Source organism: Hippoglossus stenolepis, chromosome 1 (genome assembly GCF_022539355.2).
Source record: "Hippoglossus stenolepis isolate QCI-W04-F060 chromosome 1, HSTE1.2, whole genome shotgun sequence".
Lineage (NCBI taxonomy): Eukaryota > Metazoa > Chordata > Actinopteri > Pleuronectiformes > Pleuronectidae > Hippoglossus > Hippoglossus stenolepis.
In genome coordinates, this window is record NC_061483.1 from 32704224 (window position 1) to 32726053 (window position 21830).

The 21830-nt window shown below is 41.2% G+C and overlaps 1 protein-coding gene and 2 pseudogenes across 1 annotated transcript in view; 1 reads left to right on the forward strand and 2 right to left on the reverse strand.

The window, feature by feature from the left end:
- Positions 1-21830, forward strand: part of LOC118106041 (anoctamin-9) — a 207854-nt gene that overhangs the window by 117979 nt on the left and 68045 nt on the right. The window lies entirely within an intron of this gene.
- On the reverse strand, positions 11695-11815 carry LOC124852446 (annotated as a pseudogene).
- On the reverse strand, positions 12302-12421 carry LOC124852430 (annotated as a pseudogene).

Here is a 21830-nt window from a genome sequence, read left to right on the forward strand (position 1 = left end):
CTGAAATATTTTATCATATATATGTGTTCAGATATTGACTGATGTTGTCTGAGAATGCCAGTGTACCTGATTTTTGAGAGGTAGTAAATAATTGTGAAGGATAATCAAGGATTAGAACAAAGTACTTTGTTTCAGTCACACCAGAAGAAAAGTGACAGGCTAAACCAAAAATGTAAACAATAATAAGAATGTATGATGTGGAGAAACATATCAATCATTATATAATATGTATGTTATTGTTGTGCCATGATGCATCAAACGTGATACCATAAAATGGTGTGCCTTTCGGCATTCAATAAATTTGGTTATCAAGATAAAAATATTAAATATTAATATTTTATTATTAATATTAAATAATAACTTTAATTGATTAAAGTTACCTCGGGGCACCACCCTTCAAAGGAAGTGAAAAGATAGCCAATTTATTGATTAAGTCTCATAAAGGTTCTAACTACAAATTTGGAACTCTGATTAACAATTAAATTAATAACTATAACCAAAATTACCATATAGATAGTTAGCTAAGTTGAAAGATATGGGGTTCTTGACAGTGTAGAGGTTGGCGAAATTCACTTATGCAACATTAATGGAAAAACATTTGTGAAAGAAAAACATTTATTATGAATATAATAAAGTATAAAAACACAAATTACTAACGGTCTAATTGCTAAACAAAGATAGGTATGTGTGTATACATGTGTGTGTGTCTGTGTGAGTCAGCGTGCTTTCAAGATGGTGGCTGGCCAAAGAGATAACACCCTTCCCCCACCTATTGGAATGTTTACGACCTGTAGAGATAATGAGGTGAGGAGTTATGCGTGTGTCTGTGTGTGTGCCAAATTAGAGGAAGTTACTAGATTGGATGCAACGAAAGACTGTGAAGAGCATAACAGACTAACATTACTTTCTCAATAACTTGTACCCAAAATATCACAACACCACAAACCAAACTTATAAACCTCACACAGAATCGAATAAACAGTCTTGCTTAGCCTAGTATAATTATTAAGCCCAGTTGTGTTACCAGTCCGTGGAAAGGGGAAAACGGAAGTTGCTGTGCAGTTCGCAGTTTTGTGTCGTCTTGCTGGTTTCGGTTGAGTTCAGTTCAGTTGCTGAAGTTTGCCAGCAGGACATCGAGTCGCTGCTAGGACGTTGGTAGAGCTTGGAGGGCGAGGAGGTTTCCTTGGTGAGATGAGCTGGAAGCTGCACCTTTGTGCTCCTCTCGAAGAGTTGGATGGGAAGAGAAGATGTGAGCTGGAGAAGAGGCTCCACCGCCTTCCCTCCTGTGGAAGGATCGTAGGAAGAGGCAGAAGAGGCTCAACAGCCTTCTCTCCTTAGAGGGGTTTTAGCAAGAGAGAGATCGAGCAAGAAGCTGGAGAACCTGGCTTATATTGGCCCGGTGACCTCACAGGTCATGGGGTCCAGAGTGACCAATGGGAGTTGAAACCTGTGTCCCTGGGGGGTTTTCCACCCCTCTGTGTGAAGTTGTTGCCTGCTGGGAGACTGAGTTCCTTGCTCTGGTTTTTAATGGCCCCTGGGAGACGGAGTCCTGGGGGAACATGCGGCTTCAGGGTTTGATGGCACATGTAGGCCGAAGTGTGGTTTCACACAAAACCATGGCCCAACATCCCCCCTTCGTTCTCAGGATCGCACCTGACGTGGGTTCCTGAGGGCGAACTTGAACATGTTTAGTCCAAAGCTGGAAAAGTCAATTGTCAGTTCATTTGGATTGTCACATCTGGGCATTTGTGTATACTATCTAGTTTGGCTAAGCAAGATTCAAATTAGACAAATAATTCAGATTACAATGACAGTACAATATGAATAACCTGTGCTCTTCACTAGATTAGGGAGAAAAAGGAAGAAATGAGACATTGTAAATTGTAAGATAAGATGCAAAGAGAGTGGCACGTACAATGATAAGGTCATTTTTGGAATGTCCAAGAGTTTTGTTCACTCATGGAATCCTACTCAATGTAGTACTCAGTCTGATCTGTTAGACTTAACAATTTTAATCTTCAGCAGGTTTTCCTGCGGAAGGTTGTCATAATTTTTCAAAGTCTCCAAATCCAAATGACTGTATCATTGTTTCTGTAATAATATGCTAATGTCCTAACATGTGGTATGGACTTCATTATTATGAAATGGAAAGTAGTCGATCCAAACATATTTACAAAGTTGGCAGTGGTATATAAGTTTAATCAGAATTTAGGTTTTGAAGTTTGCTGCTGTTGCTAACAAAACAGGTTTCCTATTAACTGCAAGAAACTTAATACCTACTGTCAGTACAGGAGTTAACTGTGTTGGTTATGGCCTTGAGGAGCGAGCTCTGGATCGCCTGTGTCGTGGCTCAGGGCCGTAACGCTCTGGGGAGCCAGAGTCCAGGAGGACTTCAGAGGCGCTGTCACTGTGTGCTCGGTCATAACCATATTTTAAACTGTACTCAGAGACGCTGTCGTCATCTTCTGAGCAGTGGTCAGTTGTCTGAGCCAGAATTTCAGAGTATGGCTTCCTACAGCTTCTACTGTGGGAATGCCTATCTCTGGGAAGTTGGCGGACATGGCGGATACGCTCTGTGTCCCTTCGCTGCCTGTTGTCACCCCCCTTCGTTTTGTTGTGAGGGTGAAGTTTTGAGGCAGCGGATGAATTTGGCACCGTGCTGTTTGTTTTGACGGGCTCGGTTGCACCTACTGTAGCCTTGAAAGTGATAACAGTTTCCCAAGCCACCTGTGTCATCTTCCTGATCTGCTGCATTGAAGGTTTTCCTTGCTGTGTCATCAGTACAACATGTGTGCGTATACATGGATGTAAGTTACGTAAGAACATGGACTTGAAGGTGGGATTTTCTTCTAGGCCTGGTGCGTTCTTTCCCTGAAAATAAACATGCCTCAAACGTCGAAAATAATCTTTGGGATTTTCGCGACGTGACTGTTTAATTTGGGATGCTGTAACAATGGATGTGATCTCGTCAGCAGTAGAAGAGAATTCCTCGACTAGTACTTGACGGAGCTCTGTGTAGTTACTTGTGACACTGGAAGGAAGTGACTGAATTAACTTGTGAACAGCTGTAGAGCTGGTTTTTAACACAAGTCTAACCTTCTCTCTTTCTGTTGCATTTGGCACATCACTTAAGCTGAGATCTAGTTCTCTAAAGTAATTATCAATGTTGTTATCACAGTTGTCTGGATCAAATTGTTCAATATCTTTAGCTAGAAACTCAAGCAAATCAAAGCGCGGACACTGTGAGGTCCGGGCACGTGCATCACCTGCTGCAGGTCTCTCTGGTTGAGGGGGAGGTGCTAAAACATCTTGAAATGTTGAAGTCCCCCCTTTGGAGAGTTGTGCACGGAAAAATGTGTCATGCATCCGTGGATGAGAAGCATATGAGGCACAATGTGTTCTTGAAGATAAACTACATATGTCATCAATGTCAGTATCAGAGTCAGGGAGATGGGAAGTTAGGAAGCTGTTACCTCTTCCTGTCAGTGGAGGATCAGGAGGTGACTTAATTCCCAAAGACTTCGGGTCGGATGGGATTCTGTCCCATCTTGGGAGTGAAGAGGGAGTTAACCGTACACTATCGGAGGAGTGTGAATCGGAATAACCAGAATCGCATTGGTTCAAAAACTGATGTGAGGCCGGGCCTTCTAATCTAAGTTTTAACAATTCCTCCTTGTGTGAAATGAGATCTGACTCTGCTGAGTGCAGGTCTCCTAAATAGTGCAGGGCTTTCTTACTAGCAGTTTGAACCTCCTGGAAAAGAAAAGCATTTTGCGCTCTTAGGGCATTTACCTCCTGTTCCACAGCTGCTTTGCTCTGACAGGCAAGGTTGATTTGCCTGTGGAAATTTAGAATCATGCATCTCAACAATGGACCCTTTGATGCTGTTTGTGCATCACCCCTGTCGTTAAGTAGAGAATCTATTTCTTTATTACACTCACTGAAGTTCAACTTACTGATGAATTCAGGATAGCCAGGGGTCAGGCTCTGTGCTATGGAAAAAACAAATTGTTCTACACAGGGGTTCTCCATTGTTGGTTCTGAAATTGAAAATTAGATTTACAAGTTTATAAATCAAAAAGCAGTGTGGTTGGCTTTGGTGTTGCACTGGCAGACACCTGGTAGTGTGGATTTGGTCGTACACTAGCCTAACCAAACTATGGTGGATTAAACAGTTCACCAAACTTTTAATCACTAACTGATATGCAGGGCAGTAACAGTTAGGGGTTCTATAAATTCACAGGGCTGGAAGCACGCTGTGGCTCTTTCTCAGGTTCTCTTATCCAACTTGGGCTGATATGCTTGGCAGTAACAGCCAGGTACAAGCTCTGTTACATAGGGCCGGTGGCACGCTATGTCTTAATTCAAAAGCACTTAACAGTTACAGGAAATTTCACAGCTTGACCAGTTAACATTGAATATGTGATATTCAAATGTTAAAAGAAATTCTTAAAATTTCAACAACGAATATTCAACTGGAGTTATTAGCAACGATAGCAATCTTTTAGCGTAACACTATGAGGACCTAAAATGGTAGTTATGAATAATTAATTATTAATAAACATTTAATTTATGAATAAATTAAATTTCACCACAATGCACTTGTTTGTAAATACGGTTGAATGTCTACTCCGGTGGCAGACTAGTGGAATTGAATTCAAACCTTTGGCTTGACTGAAAATTCAAAATTCCACTTATTTCTGGCGTTTGCGAAAATGAAAACAAATTAATATTGCATAATTATGATTTTCATCCTGTACTCTCCCTCATCTGGGGCACCATTTATGTTAACCAAAAATGGAAGAGGAAAAAAATTAATGTTACATAATTATGAATTTTTGCCAACTGTACTCTGTCCACCCAGGGACGCCATTAATGTTGGAAAAAATTATTAAAAATAAAAATTACTAATTAATGTTACATAATTATGAATTTTTGCCAACTGTACTCTGTCCACCCAGGGACGCCATTAATGTTGGAAAAAATTATTAAAAATAAAAATTACTAATTAATGTTACATAATTATGAATTTTTGCCAACTGTACTCTGTCCACCCAGGGACGCCATTAATGTTGTGCCATAATGCATCAAACGTGATACCATAAAATGGTGTGCCTTTCGGCATTCAATAAATTTGGTTATCAAGATAAAAATATTAAATATTAATATTTTATTATTAATATTAAATAATAACTTTAATTGATTAAAGTTACCTCGGGGCACCACCCTTCAAAGGAAGTGAAAAGATAGCCAATTTATTGATTAAGTCTCATAAAGGTTCTAACTACAAATTTGGAACTCTGATTAACAATTAAATTAATAACTATAACCAAAATTACCATATAGATAGTTAGCTAAGTTGAAAGATATGGGGTTCTTGACAGTGTAGAGGTTGGCGAAATTCACTTATGCAACATTAATGGAAAAACATTTGTGAAAGAAAAACATTTATTATGAATATAATAAAGTATAAAAACACAAATTACTAACGGTCTAATTGCTAAACAAAGATAGGTATGTGTGTATACATGTGTGTGTGTCTGTGTGAGTCAGCGTGCTTTCAAGATGGTGGCTGGCCAAAGAGATAACACCCTTCCCCCACCTATTGGAATGTTTACGACCTGTAGAGATAATGAGGTGAGGAGTTATGCGTGTGTCTGTGTGTGTGCCAAATTAGAGGAAGTTACTAGATTGGATGCAACGAAAGACTGTGAAGAGCATAACAGACTAACATTACTTTCTCAATAACTTGTACCCAAAATATCACAACACCACAAACCAAACTTATAAACCTCACACAGAATCGAATAAACAGTCTTGCTTAGCCTAGTATAATTATTAAGCCCAGTTGTGTTACCAGTCCGTGGAAAGGGGAAAACGGAAGTTGCTGTGCAGTTCGCAGTTTTGTGTCGTCTTGCTGGTTTCGGTTGAGTTCAGTTCAGTTGCTGAAGTTTGCCAGCAGGACATCGAGTCGCTGCTAGGACGTTGGTAGAGCTTGGAGGCGAGGAGGTTTCCTTGGTGAGATGAGCTGGAAGCTGCACCTTTGTGCTCCTCTCGAAGAGTTGGATGGGAAGAGAAGATGTGAGCTGGAGAAGAGGCTCCACCGCCCCCTCCTGTGGAAGGATCGTAGGAAGAGGCAGAAGAGGCTCAACAGCCTTCTCTCCTTAGAGGGGTTTTAGCAGAGAGATCGAGCAAGAAGCTGGAGAACCTGGCTTATATTGGCCCGGTGACCTCACAGGTCATGGGGTCCAGAGTGACCAATGGGAGTTGAAACCTGTGTCCCTGGGGGTTTTCCACCCTCTGTGTGAAGTTGTTGCCTGCTGGGAGACTGAGTTCCTTGCTCTGGTTTTTAATGGCCCCTGGGAGACGGAGTCCTGGGGGAACATGCGGCTTCAGGGTTTGATGGCACATGTAGGCCGAAGTGTGGTTTCACACAAAACCATGGCCCAACATCCCCCCTTCGTTCTCAGGATCGCACCTGACGTGGGTTCCTGAGGGCGAACTTGAACATGTTTAGTCCAAAGCTGGAAAAGTCAATTGTCAGTTCATTTGGATTGTCACATCTGGGCATTTGTGTATACTATCTAGTTTGGCTAAGCAAGATTCAAATTAGACAAATAATTCAGATTACAATGACAGTACAATATGAATAACCTGTGCTCTTCACTAGATTAGGGAGAAAAAGGAAGAAATGAGACATTGTAAATTGTAAGATAAGATGCAAAGAGAGTGGCACGTACAATGATAAGGTCATTTTTGGAATGTCCAAGAGTTTTGTTCACTCATGGAATCCTACTCAATGTAGTACTCAGTCTGATCTGTTAGACTTAACAATTTTAATCTTCAGCAGGTTTTCCTGCGGAAGGTTGTCATAATTTTTCAAAGTCTCCAAATCCAAATGACTGTATCATTGTTTCTGTAATAATATGCTAATGTCCTAACATGTGGTATGGACTTCATTATTATGAAATGGAAAGTAGTCGATCCAAACATATTTACAAAGTTGGCAGTGGTATATAAGTTTAATCAGAATTTAGGTTTTGAAGTTTGCTGCTGTTGCTAACAAAACAGGTTTCCTATTAACTGCAAGAAACTTAATACCTACTGTCAGTACAGGAGTTAACTGTGTTGGTTATGGCCTTGAGGAGCGAGCTCTGGATCGCCTGTGTCGTGGCTCAGGGCCGTAACGCTCTGGGGAGCCAGAGTCCAGGAGGACTTCAGAGGCGCTGTCACTGTGTGCTCGGTCATAACCATATTTTAAACTGTACTCAGAGACGCTGTCGTCATCTTCTGAGCAGTGGTCAGTTGTCTGAGCCAGAATTTCAGAGTATGGCTTCCTACAGCTTCTACTGTGGGAATGCCTATCTCTGGGAAGTTGGCGGACATGGCGGATACGCTCTGTGTCCCTACGCTGCCTGTTGTCACCCCCCTTCGTTTTGTTGTGAGGGTGAAGTTTTGAGGCAGCGGATGAATTTGGCACCGTGCTGTTTGTTTTGACGGGCTCGGTTGCACCTACTGTAGCCTTGAAAGTGATAACAGTTTCCCAAGCCACCTGTGTCATCTTTCTGATCTGCTGCATTGAAGGTTTTCCTTGCTGTGTCATCAGTACAACATGTGTGCGTATACATGGATGTAAGTTACGTAAGAACATGGACTTGAAGGTGGGATTTTCTTCTAGGCCTGGTGCGTTCTTTCCCTGAAAATAAACATGCCTCAAACGTCGAAAATAATCTTTGGGATTTTCGCGACGTGACTGTTTAATTTGGGATGCTGTAACAATGGATGTGATCTCGTCAGCAGTAGAAGAGAATTCCTCGACTAGTACTTGACGGAGCTCTGTGTAGTTACTTGTGACACTGGAAGGAAGTGACTGAATTAACTTGTGAACAGCTGTAGAGCTGGTTTTTAACACAAGTCTAACCTTCTCTCTTTCTGTTGCATTTGGCACATCACTTAAGCTGAGATCTAGTTCTCTAAAGTAATTATCAATGTTGTTATCACAGTTGTCTGGATCAAATTGTTCAATATCTTTAGCTAGAAACTCAAGCAAATCAAAGCGCGGACACTGTGAGGTCCGGGCACGTGCATCACCTGCTGCAGGTCTCTCTGGTTGAGGGGGAGGTGCTAAAACATCCTGAAAGGTTGAAGTCCCCCCTTTGGAGAGTTGTGCACGGAAAATGTGTCATGCATCCGTGGATGAGAAGCATATGAGGCACAATGTGTTCTTGAAGATAAACTACATATGTCATCAATGTCAGTATCAGAGTCAGGAGATGGGAAGTTAGGAAGCTGTTACCTCTTCCTGTCAGTGGAGGATCAGGAGGTGACTTAATTCCCAAAGACTTCGGGTCGGATGGGATTCTGTCCCATCTTGGGAGTGAAGAGGGAGTTAACCGTACACTATCGGAGGAGTGTGAATCGGAATAACCAGAATCGCATTGGTTCAAAAACTGATGTGAGGCCGGGCCTTCTAATCTAAGTTTTAACAATTCCTCCTTGTGTGAAATGAGATCTGACTCTGCTGAGTGCAGGTCTCCTAAATAGTGCAGGGCTTTCTTACTAGCAGTTTGAACCTCCTGGAAAAGAAAAGCATTTTGCGCTCTTAGGGCATTTACCTCCTGTTCCACAGCTGCTTTGCTCTGACAGGCAAGGTTGATTTGCCTGTGGAAATTTAGAATCATGCATCTCAACAATGGACCCTTTGATGCTGTTTGTGCATCACCCCTGTCGTTAAGTAGAGAATCTATTTCTTTATTACACTCACTGAAGTTCAACTTACTGATGAATTCAGGATAGCCAGGGGTCAGGCTCTGTGCTATGGAAAAAACAAATTGTTCTACACAGGGGTTCTCCATTGTTGGTTCTGAAATTGAAAATTAGATTTACAAGTTTATAAATCAAAAAGCAGTGTGGTTGGCTTTGGTGTTGCACTGGCAGACACCTGGTAGTGTGGATTTGGTCGTACACTAGCCTAACCAAACTATGGTGGATTAAACAGTTCACCAAACTTTTAATCACTAACTGATATGCAGGGCAGTAACAGTTAGGGGTTCTATAAATTCACAGGGCTGGAAGCACGCTGTGGCTCTTTCTCAGGTTCTCTTATCCAACTTGGGCTGATATGCTTGGCAGTAACAGCCAGGTACAAGCTCTGTTACATAGGGCCGGTGGCACGCTATGTCTTAATTCAAAAGCACTTAACAGTTACAGGAAATTTCACAGCTTGACCAGTTAACATTGAATATGTGATATTCAAATGTTAAAAGAAATTCTTAAAATTTCAACAACGAATATTCAACTGGAGTTATTAGCAACGATAGCAATCTTTTAGCGTAACACTATGAGGACCTAAAATGGTAGTTATGAATAATTAATTATTAATAAACATTTAATTTATGAATAAATTAAATTTCACCACAATGCACTTGTTTGTAAATACGGTTGAATGTCTACTCCGGTGGCAGACTAGTGGAATTGAATTCAAACCTTTGGCTTGACTGAAAATTCAAAATTCCACTTATTTCTGGCGTTTGCCGAAAATGAAAACAAATTAATATGGCATAATTATGAATTTTTCAACTGTACTCTCCCTCATGCGGGGGCACCATTTATGTTAGCCAAAAATGGAAGAGGAAAAAACAATTAATGTTACATAATTATGAATTTTTGCCAACTGTACTCCGTCCACCCAGGGACGCCATTAATGTTGGAAAAAATTATTAAAAATAAAAATTACTAATTGCTAATTAAATAACAACAATTAATGTTACATAATTATGAATTTTTGCCAACTGTACTCCGTCCACCCAGGGACGCCATTAATGTTGGAAAAAATTATTAAAAATAAAAATTACTAATTAATGTTACATAATTATGAATTTTTGCCAACTGTACTCTGTCCACCCAGGGACGCCATTAATGTTGTGCCATGATGCATCAAACGTGATACCATAAAATGGTGTGCCTTTCGGCATTCAATAAATTTGGTTATCAAGATAAAAATATTAAATATTAATATTTTATTATTAATATTAAATAATAACTTTAATTGATTAAAGTTACCTCGGGCACCACCCTTCAAAGGAAGGGAAAAGATAGCCAATTTATTGATTAAGTCTCATAAAGGTTCTAACTACAAATTTGGAACTCTGATTAACAATTAAATTAATAACTATAACCAAAATTACCATATAGATAGTTAGCTAAGTTGAAAGATATGGGGTTCTTGACAGTGTAGAGGTTGGCGAAATTCACTTATGCAACATTAATGGAAAAACATTTGTGAAAGAAAAACATTTATTATGAATATAATAAAGTATAAAAACACAAATTACTAACGGTCTAATTGCTAAACAAAGATAGGTATGTGTGTATACATGTGTGTGTGTCTGTGTGAGTCAGCGTGCTTTCAAGATGGTGGCTGGCCAAAGAGATAACACCCTTCCCCCACCTATTGGAATGTTTACGACCTGTAGAGATAATGAGGTGAGGAGTTATGCGTGTGTCTGTGTGTGTGCCAAATTAGAGGAAGTTACTAGATTGGATGCAACGAAAGACTGTGAAGAGCATAACAGACTAACATTACTTTCTCAATAACTTGTACCCAAAATATCACAACACCACAAACCAAACTTATAAACCTCACACAGAATCGAATAAACAGTCTTGCTTAGCCTAGTATAATTATTAAGCCCAGTTGTGTTACCAGTCCGTGGAAAGGGGAAAACGGAAGTTGCTGTGCAGTTCGCAGTTTTGTGTCGTCTTGCTGGTTTCGGTTGAGTTCAGTTCAGTTGCTGAAGTTTGCCAGCAGGACATCGAGTCGCTGCTAGGACGTTGGTAGAGCTTGGAGGGCGAGGAGGTTTCCTTGGTGAGATGAGCTGGAAGCTGCACCTTTGTGCTCCTCTCGAAGAGTTGGATGGGAAGAGAAGATGTGAGCTGGAGAAGAGGCTCCACCGCCTTCCCTCCTGTGGAAGGATCGTAGGAAGAGGCAGAAGAGGCTCAACAGCCTTCTCTCCTTAGAGGGGTTTTAGCAAGAGAGAGATCGAGCAAGAAGCTGGAGAACCTGGCTTATATTGGCCCGGTGACCTCACAGGTCATGGGGTCCAGAGTGACCAATGGGAGTTGAAACCTGTGTCCCTGGGGGGTTTTCCACCCCTCTGTGTGAAGTTGTTGCCTGCTGGGAGACTGAGTTCCTTGCTCTGGTTTTTAATGGCCCCTGGGAGACGGAGTCCTGGGGAACATGCGGCTTCAGGGTTTGATGGCACATGTAGGCCAAGTGTGGTTTACACAAAACCATGGCCCAACATTGGTGTCTATTGTTATTTAATTTAAGGAAAGAGAAGCCCAACGTGAAATCTTGTCATAATACTGCAAGAGAAAAATCATTACACTTTCAATAATTTCCTTCAGAAATAATATCCGGTTTCACATACTGTTTCTTTTTCTGATGGTGAGTAACTCTGCTCTTTTTCATCCTTCTCTCCAAATATGACATTTTGAGAATGATATGTTACTATTACATGAATAAAGTAGTGTTTTGACTGTCAAAAGTCATTTGAATGTTTCATTTCCTTCCTTCAGTGATGATGTGTGTGTTTAATATCCTGTTTTTTCTTTGATGGTGAGTCCACCTGTTCTTTCCAAGATGTTTCTCCTGTGAAGCAGCAGCAACAGCACCCCCTCTGGTTTCAAAAAATTCTAAAGCTTACACGGTATTCCCAGGCGGTCTTCCATTCAAGTACTAACCAGGCCCGACTCCTGTTAGCTTCCGAGATCAGACGAGATCGGGCGAATTCAGGGTGGTATGGCCATAAGCGAAGGACTCCACCCACAATACCTTATTTATACATGTGAACCACCATCATCATCAATACTACTGTTACTTTGTGACTATTGAAACATGGTTTGTATTGTTATTTAGTTTTAAGGGAAAGAGAAGCCCAAGGTGAAATTTTGTCATAATACTGCAAGAGAAAATTTCATACTTTTCAATAATTTCCTTCAGAAATAATATCCGGTTTTATATACTGTTTCTTTTTCTGATGGTGAGTAATCCCCTGTTTCTTTTCATCCTTCTCTCCAAATATGACATTTTGAGAATGATATGTTACTATTGCATGAATAAAGTAGTGTTTTGACTGTCAAAAGTCATTTGAATGTTTCTCATTCTTCTTCCTTCAGTGATGATGTGTGTGTTCTATATCCTGTTTTTCTTTGATGGTGAGTCCACCCTGTTCTTTTCCAAGATATTTCTCCTAAGCAGCAGCTACAGCACCCTCTTCTGGTTGCAAAGAAATCTGAAAGCTTACAGCACCTGGTATTCCCAGGCAGTCTCCCATCCAAGTAGCTAACCAGGCCCGACCTCTGGTTAGCTTCCGAGATCGGACGAGATCGGGCATGTTCAGGTGGTATGGCCGTAAGCGTAAGGGATTCAACCCACAATACCTTATTTATACATGAACCACCACCATCATCAATACTACTGTTGCTTTTGACTTTGAAACTTGGTGTCTATTGTTATTTAATTTTAAGGAAAGAGAAGCCCAACGTGAAATCTTGTCATAATACTGCAAGAGAAAAATCATTACAATTTTCAATAATTTCCTTCAGAAATAATATCCGGGTGTTGGGCCATGGTTTTGTGTGAAACCACACTTCGGCCTACATGTGCCATCAAACCCTGAAGCCGCATGTTCCCCCAGGACTCCGTCTCCCAGGGGCCATTAAAAACCAGAGCAAGGAACCCAGTCTCCCAGCAGGCAACAATCTCACACAGAGGGGTGGAAACCCCCAGGGACACAGGTTTCAACTCCCATTGTCACTCTGGACCATGACCTGTGAGGTCACCGGGCTAATATAAGCAGGTTCTCCAGCTTCTTGCGCGCTCGATCTCTCTTGCTAAAACTCCTCTAAGGAGAAGGCTGTTGAGCCCTTCTGCCTCTTCCTACGATCCTTCCACAGGAGGAAGGCTGTGAGCCTCTTCTCCAGCTCACATCTTCTCTTCCCATCCAACTCTTCGAGAGGAGCACAAAGGCATCTTCCAGCTCATCTCACCAAGGAAACCTCCGCCTCCAAGCTCTACCAACGCCCTAGCAGCGACTCGATGTCCTGCTGGCAAAACTTCAGCAACTGAACTGAACTCAACCGAAACTAGCAAGACGACACAAAACTGCTAACTGCACAGCAACTCGCTTCCCCTTTCCCACGGACTTGGTAACACAACTGGGCCTAATAATTATACTAGGCTAAGCAAGACTGTTTATTCGATTCTGTGTGAGATGTATAAGTTTGATTTGTGGTGTGTTGTGTGGTATTTGGGTACAAGTTAATATTGAGAAAGTAATGTTAGTCTGTTATGCTCTTCACAGTCTGTTGCATCCAATCTAGTAACTTCCTCTAATTTGGCACACACAGACACACGATAACTCTTCACCTCATTAGCTCTACAGGTCGTAAACATTCCAATAGGTGGGGGAAGGGTGTTATCTCTTTGGCCAGCCACCATCTTGAAAGCACGCTGACTCACACAGACACACACACATGTATACACACACATACCTATCTTTGTTTAGCACTAGACCGTTAGTAATTTGTGTTTTTATACTTTATTATATTCATACAAATGTTTTCCTTCACAAATGTTTTTCCATTAATGCTGTATAAGTGAATTTCGCCAACCTCTACACTGTCAAGAACCCCATATCTTTCAACTTAGCTAACTATCTATATGGTAATTTTGGTTATAGTTATTAATTTTAATTGTTAATCAGAGTTCCAAATTTGTAGTTAGAACCTTTATGGGAGATTTAATCAATAAATTCAGCTATCTTTTTCACTTCCTTTGAAGGGTAGGTTCTGAGGTAACTTTTTAATCAATTAAAGTTATTATTTAATATTAATAATAAAATATTAATATTTAATATTTTTTTATCTTGATAACCAAATTTATTGAATGCCGAAAGGCACACCATTTTATGGTATCACTGATGCATTATGGCACAACATTAATGGCGTCCCTGGGTGGGCAGAGATAGTTGGCAAAAATTCATAATTATGCAACATTAATTGTTATTTAATTAGCAATTAGTAATTTTTATTTTTAATAATATTTTTTCCAATATTAATGGCGCCCCTGGGTGATTTGGTGCACAGTTGGCAAAAAATTCATAATTATGTAACATTAATTGTTTCTTCCTTCCATTTTTACTAATATAAAATTTGTGCCTCACATGAGGGAGAGTAATAGTTGAAAATTCATGATTATGCAATATTAATTTCTTTTCATTTTTGGCCAACGCTAGAAATAAGTGGAATTTTGAATTTCAGTCAAGCCAAAGGTTTGAATTCAATTCCACTAGTCTGCCACCGGAGAGACATTCAACCGTATTTACAAACAAGTGCATTGTGGTGAAATTTAATTTATTCATAAATTAAATGTTTATTAATAATTAATTATTCATAAACTACCATTTTAGGTCCTCATAGTGTTACGTTTAAAAGATTGCTATCGCTTGCTAATAACTCCAGTTGAATATTCGCTGTTGAAATTCTTTAAGAATTTCTTTAACATTTGAATATCACATATTCAATGTTAACTGGTCAAGCTGTGAAATTTGCAACTGTTAAGTGCTTTGAATTAAGACAGCGTACACCGCCCTATGTAACAGAGTGCTTGTACCTGGCTGTTCTGCCAAGCATATCACTGCTGGATAAGAGAACCTGAGAAAGAGCCACAGCGTGCTTCCAGCCCTGTGAATTTATAGAACCCCTAACTGTTACTGCCCTGCATATCAGTTAGTGATTAAAAGTTTGGTGAACTGTTTTACCTGTAGTGCACTATAGTTTTGCTAGCTAGTGTACCACCAAATCCACACAAGGTGTCTGCCAGTGCAACACCAGCCAACCACACTGCTTTTTGATTTATAAACTTGTAAATCTAATTTTCAATTTCAGAAACTAACAATGGAGAACCCTGTGTAGAACAATTTGTTTTCCATAGCACAGAGCCTGACCCCTGGCTATCCCGAATTCATCAGCAAGTTGAACTTCAGTGAGTGTAATAAAGAAATAGATTCTCTACTTAATTTACAGGTGGGATGCACAAACAGCATCAAAGGGTCCATTGTTGAGATGCATGATTCTAAATTTCTGACAACCTTGCTCTGTCAGAGCAAAGCAGCCATGGAACAGGAGGTAAATTGTGGGCTCTAAGAGCGCAAATGCTTTTCTTTCCAGGAGGTTCAAACTGCTAGTAAGAAAGCCCTGCACTATTTAGAGACCTGCACTCAGGCAGAGTCAGATCTCATTTCACACAAGGAGGAATTGTTAAAACTTAGGTTAGAAGGCCCGGCCTCACATCAGTTTTTGAACCAATGCGATTCTGGTTATTCCGATTCACACTCCTCCGATAGTGTACGGTTAACTCCCTCTTCACTCCCAAGATGGGACAGAATCATCCGACCCTAAGTCTTCGGGAATTAAGTCACCCTGATCCTCCACTGACAGGGAAGAGGAAACAGCTTCCTAACCTCCCATCTCCCCTGACTCTGACACTGACATTGATGACATATGAAGCCATCTTCAAGAACACATTCAGCCTCATATGCTTCTTCATCCACTGGATGCATGACACATTTTTCCGTGCACAACTCCCCCAAAGGGGGGACTTCAACCTTTCAAGATGTTTTAGCACTCCTCAGCCAGAGAAACCTGGAGCAGGTGATGCACGTGCCCGGACTCACAGTGTCTCCGCTTTGATTTGGCTCGAGTTTCTAGCTAAAGATATTGAACAATTTGATCCAGACAACTGTGATAACAACATTGATAATTACTTTAGGAGAACTAGATCTCAGCTTAAGTGATGTGCCAAATGCAACAGAAAGAGAGAAGGTTAGACTTGTGTTAAAAACCAGCTCTACAGCGGTTCACAAGACTCAGTCACTCCTTCCAGTGTCACAAGTAACTACACAGAGTCTGGCCAAGTACTAGTCGAGGAATTCTCTTCTACTGCTGACGAGATCACATCCATTGTTACAGCATCCCAAACTAAAGCCCACGCTTCGCGAAAATCCCAAAGATTATTTTCGACGCTTGAGGCATGTTTATTTCTCAGGGAAAAGAAATCCACTGCGGCCCAGAAGAAAATCCACCTTCAAGTCCATGTTCTTACGTAACTTACATCCATGTATACACACATGTTGTAATTACGACACAGCAAGGGAAACCTTCAATGCAGCAGACGAAAGATGACACAGGTGGCCGGGGGAAACTGTCTCACTTTCACTACAGTAGGTAACCGAGCCCACAAACAAACAGCACGGTGTTGCACCCATCCGCTGCCTCAAAATCTCACCCTCAAACAAAACGGCGGGGTGACAACAGGCAGCGTAGGGGACACTGAGCGTACACGCCATGTCCACCAGCTTCCAGAGATAGGCATTCCCACAGTAGAAGCTGTAGGAAGCCATACTCTGAAATTCTGGCTCAGACAACTGACCACTACTCAGAAGATGATTACAGCGTCTCTGAGTACAGTTTAAAATATGGTTATGACCGAGCACACAGTGACAAAGCGCCTCTTAGTCCTCCTGGACTCTGGCTCCCAGAGCGTTACGGCCCTGGTTACTTCACAGGCGATCCAGAGCCGCTTCTCACGGCCATAACCAACACAGTTAACTCCTGTACTGACAGTAGGTGTTAAGTTTCTTGCAGTTAATAGGAAAACTGTTTTGTTAGCAACAGCAGCAACTTCAAAACCTAAATTCTGATTAAACTTATATACTAATGCTAACTTGTAAATATGTTTGATCGATTTTTTTACTTTCCATTTCATAATAATGAAGTCCATACCACATGTTAGGACATTAGCATATTCTTACAGGAACAATGATACAGCTATTTGATTTTGAGACTTTGAAAATTATGACAACCTTCCGTAGAAAACCTGCTGAAGATTAAAATGTTAAGTCTAACAGATCAGACTGAGTACTACATTGAGTAGGATTCCATGAGGAACAAAACTCTTGGACATTCCAAAATGACCTTATCATTGTACGTGCCACTCTCTGCATCTTATCTTACACCTACAATGTCTTATTTCTTCCTTTTTCTCCCTAACCTAGTGAAGAGACAGGTTATTCATATTGTACTGTCATTGTAATCTGAATTATTTTGTCTAATTTGAATCTTGTTTCTCACAAACTAGATAGTATACACAAATGCTCAGATGCATGTAATCCAAATGAACTGACAATTGACTTTTCCAGCTTTGGACTAAACATGTCTGGAGTTCGCCCTCAGGAACCCAATGTCAGGTGCGATCCTGAGAACGGTTGGGATGTTGGCCATGGTTTTGTGTGAAACCACACTTCGGCCTACATGTGCCATCAAACCCTGAAGCCGCATGTTCCCCAGGACTCCGTCTCCAGGGGCCATTAAACCAGAGCAAGGAACCCGCCCCAGCAGGCAAACAATCTCACACAGAGGGGTGGAAACCCCCCAGGGACACAGGTTTAACTCCCATTGGTCACTCTGACCCCATGACCTGTGAGGTCACCTGGGCCAATATAAGCCAGGTTCTCCAGCTTCTGCGCCGATCTCTCTCTTGCTAAAACCCTCTAAGGAGAGAAGGCTGTTGGGATTCTTCTGCCTCTTCACGATCCTTCCACAGGAGGGAAGGCTGTGGAGCCTCTTCTCCAGCTCACATCTTCTCTTCCCATCCAACTCTTCGAGAGGAGCACAAAGGTGCAGCTTCCAGCTCATCTCACCAAGGAAACCTCCTCGCCCTCCAAGCTCTACCAACGTCCTAGCATGTATACGCACACATGTTGTACTGATGACACAGCAAGGGAAACCTTCAATGCAGCAGATCAGAAAGATGACACAGGTGGCTTGGGAAACTGTTATCACTTTCAAGGCTACAGTAGGTGCAACCGAGCCCGTCAAAACAAACAGCACGAAAGAATTCATCCGCTGCCTCAAATCTCACCTCAAAACAAACGAAGGGGGTGACAACAGGCAGCGTAGGACACTGAGCGCACACGCCATGTCCACTAGCTTCCAGAGATAGGGCATTCCCACAGTAGAAGCTGTAGGAAGCCATACTCTGAAATTCTGGGCTCAGACAACTGACCACTACTCGAAGATGACGAATAGCTGCCTCTGAGTACAGCTTAAAATAGTATATGACCTTGAGCACACAGTGACAGCGCTCTGAAGTCCTCCTGGACTCTGGCCTCAGAGCGTTACGGCCCTGAGCCACGACTACACAGGCGATCCAGAGCTCGTCTCACGGCCATAACCAACACAGTTAACTCCTGTACTGACAGAGAGTTAAGTTTCTTGCAGTTAATAGAAAACTGTTTTGTTAGCAACAGCAGCAAACTTCAAACCTAAATTCTGGATTAAACTTATATACCACTGCTAACTTTGTAAATATGTTTGATCGACTACTTTCCATTTATAATAATGAAGTCCATACCACATGTTAGACATTAGCATATTCTGGCAGGAACAATGATACAGTCATTTACTCTTGAGACTTTGAAAATTATGACAACTCGCAGGAAAACCTGCTGAAGATTAAAATTGTTAAGTCTAATAGATCAGACTGAGGTACTACATTGAGTAGGACTCAAGAGTGAACAAAACTCTTGGATATTCCAAAATGACCTATCATTGTAATGTGGCTACTCTCTCTGCATCTTATCTTACAATTTACAATGTCTTATTTTCCTTTTTCTCCCAACCTAGTGAAGAGCACAGGTTATTCATATTGTAATTGTCATTGTAATCTGAATTATCGGTCTAATTTGAATCTTGCTTAGCCAAACTAGATAGTATACACAAATGCCCAGATGTGACAATCCAAATGAATCACAATTGACTTTTCCAGCTTTGGACTAAACATAATCTGCTCGCCTCAGGAACCTACGCCAGGTGCGATCCTGAGAACGAAGGGGGATGTTGGGCCATGGTTTTGTGTGAAACCATTAATTTTGGCCTACATGTGCCATCAAACCCGAAGCCGATGTTCCCCCCAGGACTCCGTCTCCCAGGGGCCACAAAACCAGAGCAAGGAACTCAGTCTCCCAGCAGGCAACACCACACACAGAGGGGTGAAACCCCCAGGGACACAGGTTTCAACTCCCATTACTCTGACCCCATGACCTGTGAGGTCACCGGGCCAATATGGGCCAGGTTCTCCAGCTTGTGGCTGATCTCTCTTGCCAAACTCCCCATGAGAGAGAAGGCTGGTTTCTTCTGCCTCTTCCTACGATCCTTCCACAGGAGGGAAGGCTGTGGAGCCTTTCTCCAGCTCACATCTTCTCTTCCCATCCAACTCTTCGAGAGGAGCACAAAGGTGCAGCTTCCAGCTCATCTCACTCAAGGAAACCTCCGCCTCCAAGCTCTACCAACGCCCTAGCAGCGACTGATGTCCTGCTGGCAAACTTCAGCAACTGAACTGAACTCAACCGAAACTAGCAAGACGGTTACAAAAACTGCGAACTGCACAGCAACTTCCGCTTTTCCCTTTCCACGGACTGGTAACAACTGGGCTTACACCATAATAGGCTACAAGACTGTTTATTCGATTCTGTGTGAGGTGTATAAGTTTGATTTGTGGTGTTGTGGTATTTTGGGTACAAGTTATTGAGAAAGTAATGTTAGTCTGTTATGCTCTCTTCTACAGTCTTTCGTTGCATCCAATCTAGTAACTTCCTCTAATTTGGCACACACACAGACACACACGCATAACTCTTCACCTCATTAGCTCTACAGGTCGTAAACATTCCACAGGTGGGGAAGGGGTGTTATCTCTTGGCCAGCCACCATCTTGAAAGCACGCTGACTCACACAGACACACACACATGTATACACACATACCTATCTTTGTTTAGCAATTATACCAAGTAGTAATTTGTGTTTTTATACTTATTATATCTATAATAAATGTTTTTCTTTCACAAATGTTTTCTTATTAATGTTGCATAAGTGAATTTCGCCAACCTCACACTTCGTCAAGAACCCCATATCTTCAACTTAGCTAACTATCTATAGGGTAATTTGGTTATGTTATTAATTTAATTGTTAATCAGAGTTCCAAATTTGCAGTTAGAACCTTTATGAGACTTCTTAATCAATAAATTGCCATTCTTTTCACTTCCTTTGAAGGTGGTGCCTTATAACTTTAATCAATTCAGCATATTTAATATTAATAATAAAATATTAATATTTAATATTTTTATCTTGATAACCAAATTTATTGAATGCCGAAAGGCACACCATTTTATGGTATCACGTTTGATGCATTATGGCACAACACGGGTTTCACATACTGTTTCTTTTTCTGATGGTGAGTATACTCCCTGCTCTTTCATCCTTCTCTCCAAATATGACATTTTGAGAATGATATGTTACTATTGCATGAATTAAGTAGTGTTTTGACTGTCAAAAGTCATTTGAGTGTTTCGCTCTCTTCCTTCAGTGATGATGTGTGTTCCATATCCTATTTTTTCTTGATGGTGAGTCCAATTCTGCTCTTTCCAAGATGTTTCTCCTGTGAAGCAGCAGCAACAGCACCCTTGCTGGTTGCAAAGAAAATTCGAAGAGCTTAGGAGCACCTTGGTATTCCCAGGCGGTCTCCCCATCCAAGTACTAACCAGGCCCGACCATGGCTAGCTTCCGAGATCAGACGAGATCGGCATGTTCAGGGTGGTATGGCCGTGAAGCTTAAGGACTCCAACCCACAATACCTTATTTATACATGTGAACCACCACCATCATCAATACTACTGTTGCTTCGCGTGACTATTGAAACATGGTTTCTATTGTTATTTAATTTTGCATGAAAGAGAAGCCCAACGTGAAATCTTGTCATAATACTGCAAGAGAAAAATCATTACACTTTCAATAATTTCCTTCAGAAATAATATCCGGTTTCACATACTGTTTCTTTTTCTGATGGTGAGTAAACTCTGTTCTTTCATCCTTCTCTCCAAATATGACATTTAGAGAATGATTTTGTTACTATTGCATGAATAAAGTAGTGTTTTGACTGTCAAAAAGTCATTTGAATGTTTCGCTCTCTTCCTTCAGTGATGATGTGTGTGTTCCATAACTGTTTTTTCTTTTGATGGTGAGTCCAATTCTGCTCTTTCCAAGATGTTTCTCCTGTGAAGCAGCAGCAACAGCACTCCTCTGCTGGTTGCAAAGAAAACTCGAAAAAGCTTACAGCACTGGTATTCCCAGGCGGTCTCCCATCCAAGTAATTAACCAGGCCCGACCCTGGTTAGCTTCCACATCGGACGAGATCGCATGTTCAGGTGTTATGGCCGTAAGCGAAGGACTCAACCCACACCTTATTTATACATGTTAACCCCACACCATCATCAATACTACTGCTGCTTCGTGACTATTGAAACTTGGTGTCTATTGTTATTTAATTTAAGGAAAGAGAAGCCCCAACGTGAAATCTTGTCATAATACTGCAAGAGAAAAATCATTACAATTTTCAATAATTTCCTTCAGAAATAATATCCGGGTTTCACATACTGTTTTTTTCTGATGGTGAGTAAACTCTGCTCTTTTTCATCCTTCTCTCCAAATATGAAGATTTGAGAATGATTTGTTACTATTGCATGAATAAAGTAGTGTTTTGACTGTCAAAAGTCATTTGAATGTTTCGCTCTCTTCCTTCAGTGATGATGTGTGTGTTCCATAATTCTGTTTTTCTTGATGGTGAGTCCACCCTGTTCTTTCCAAGATGTTTCTCCTGTGAAGCAGCAGCAACAGCACCCTCTTCTGGTTGCAAAGAAATTCGAAAAAGCTTA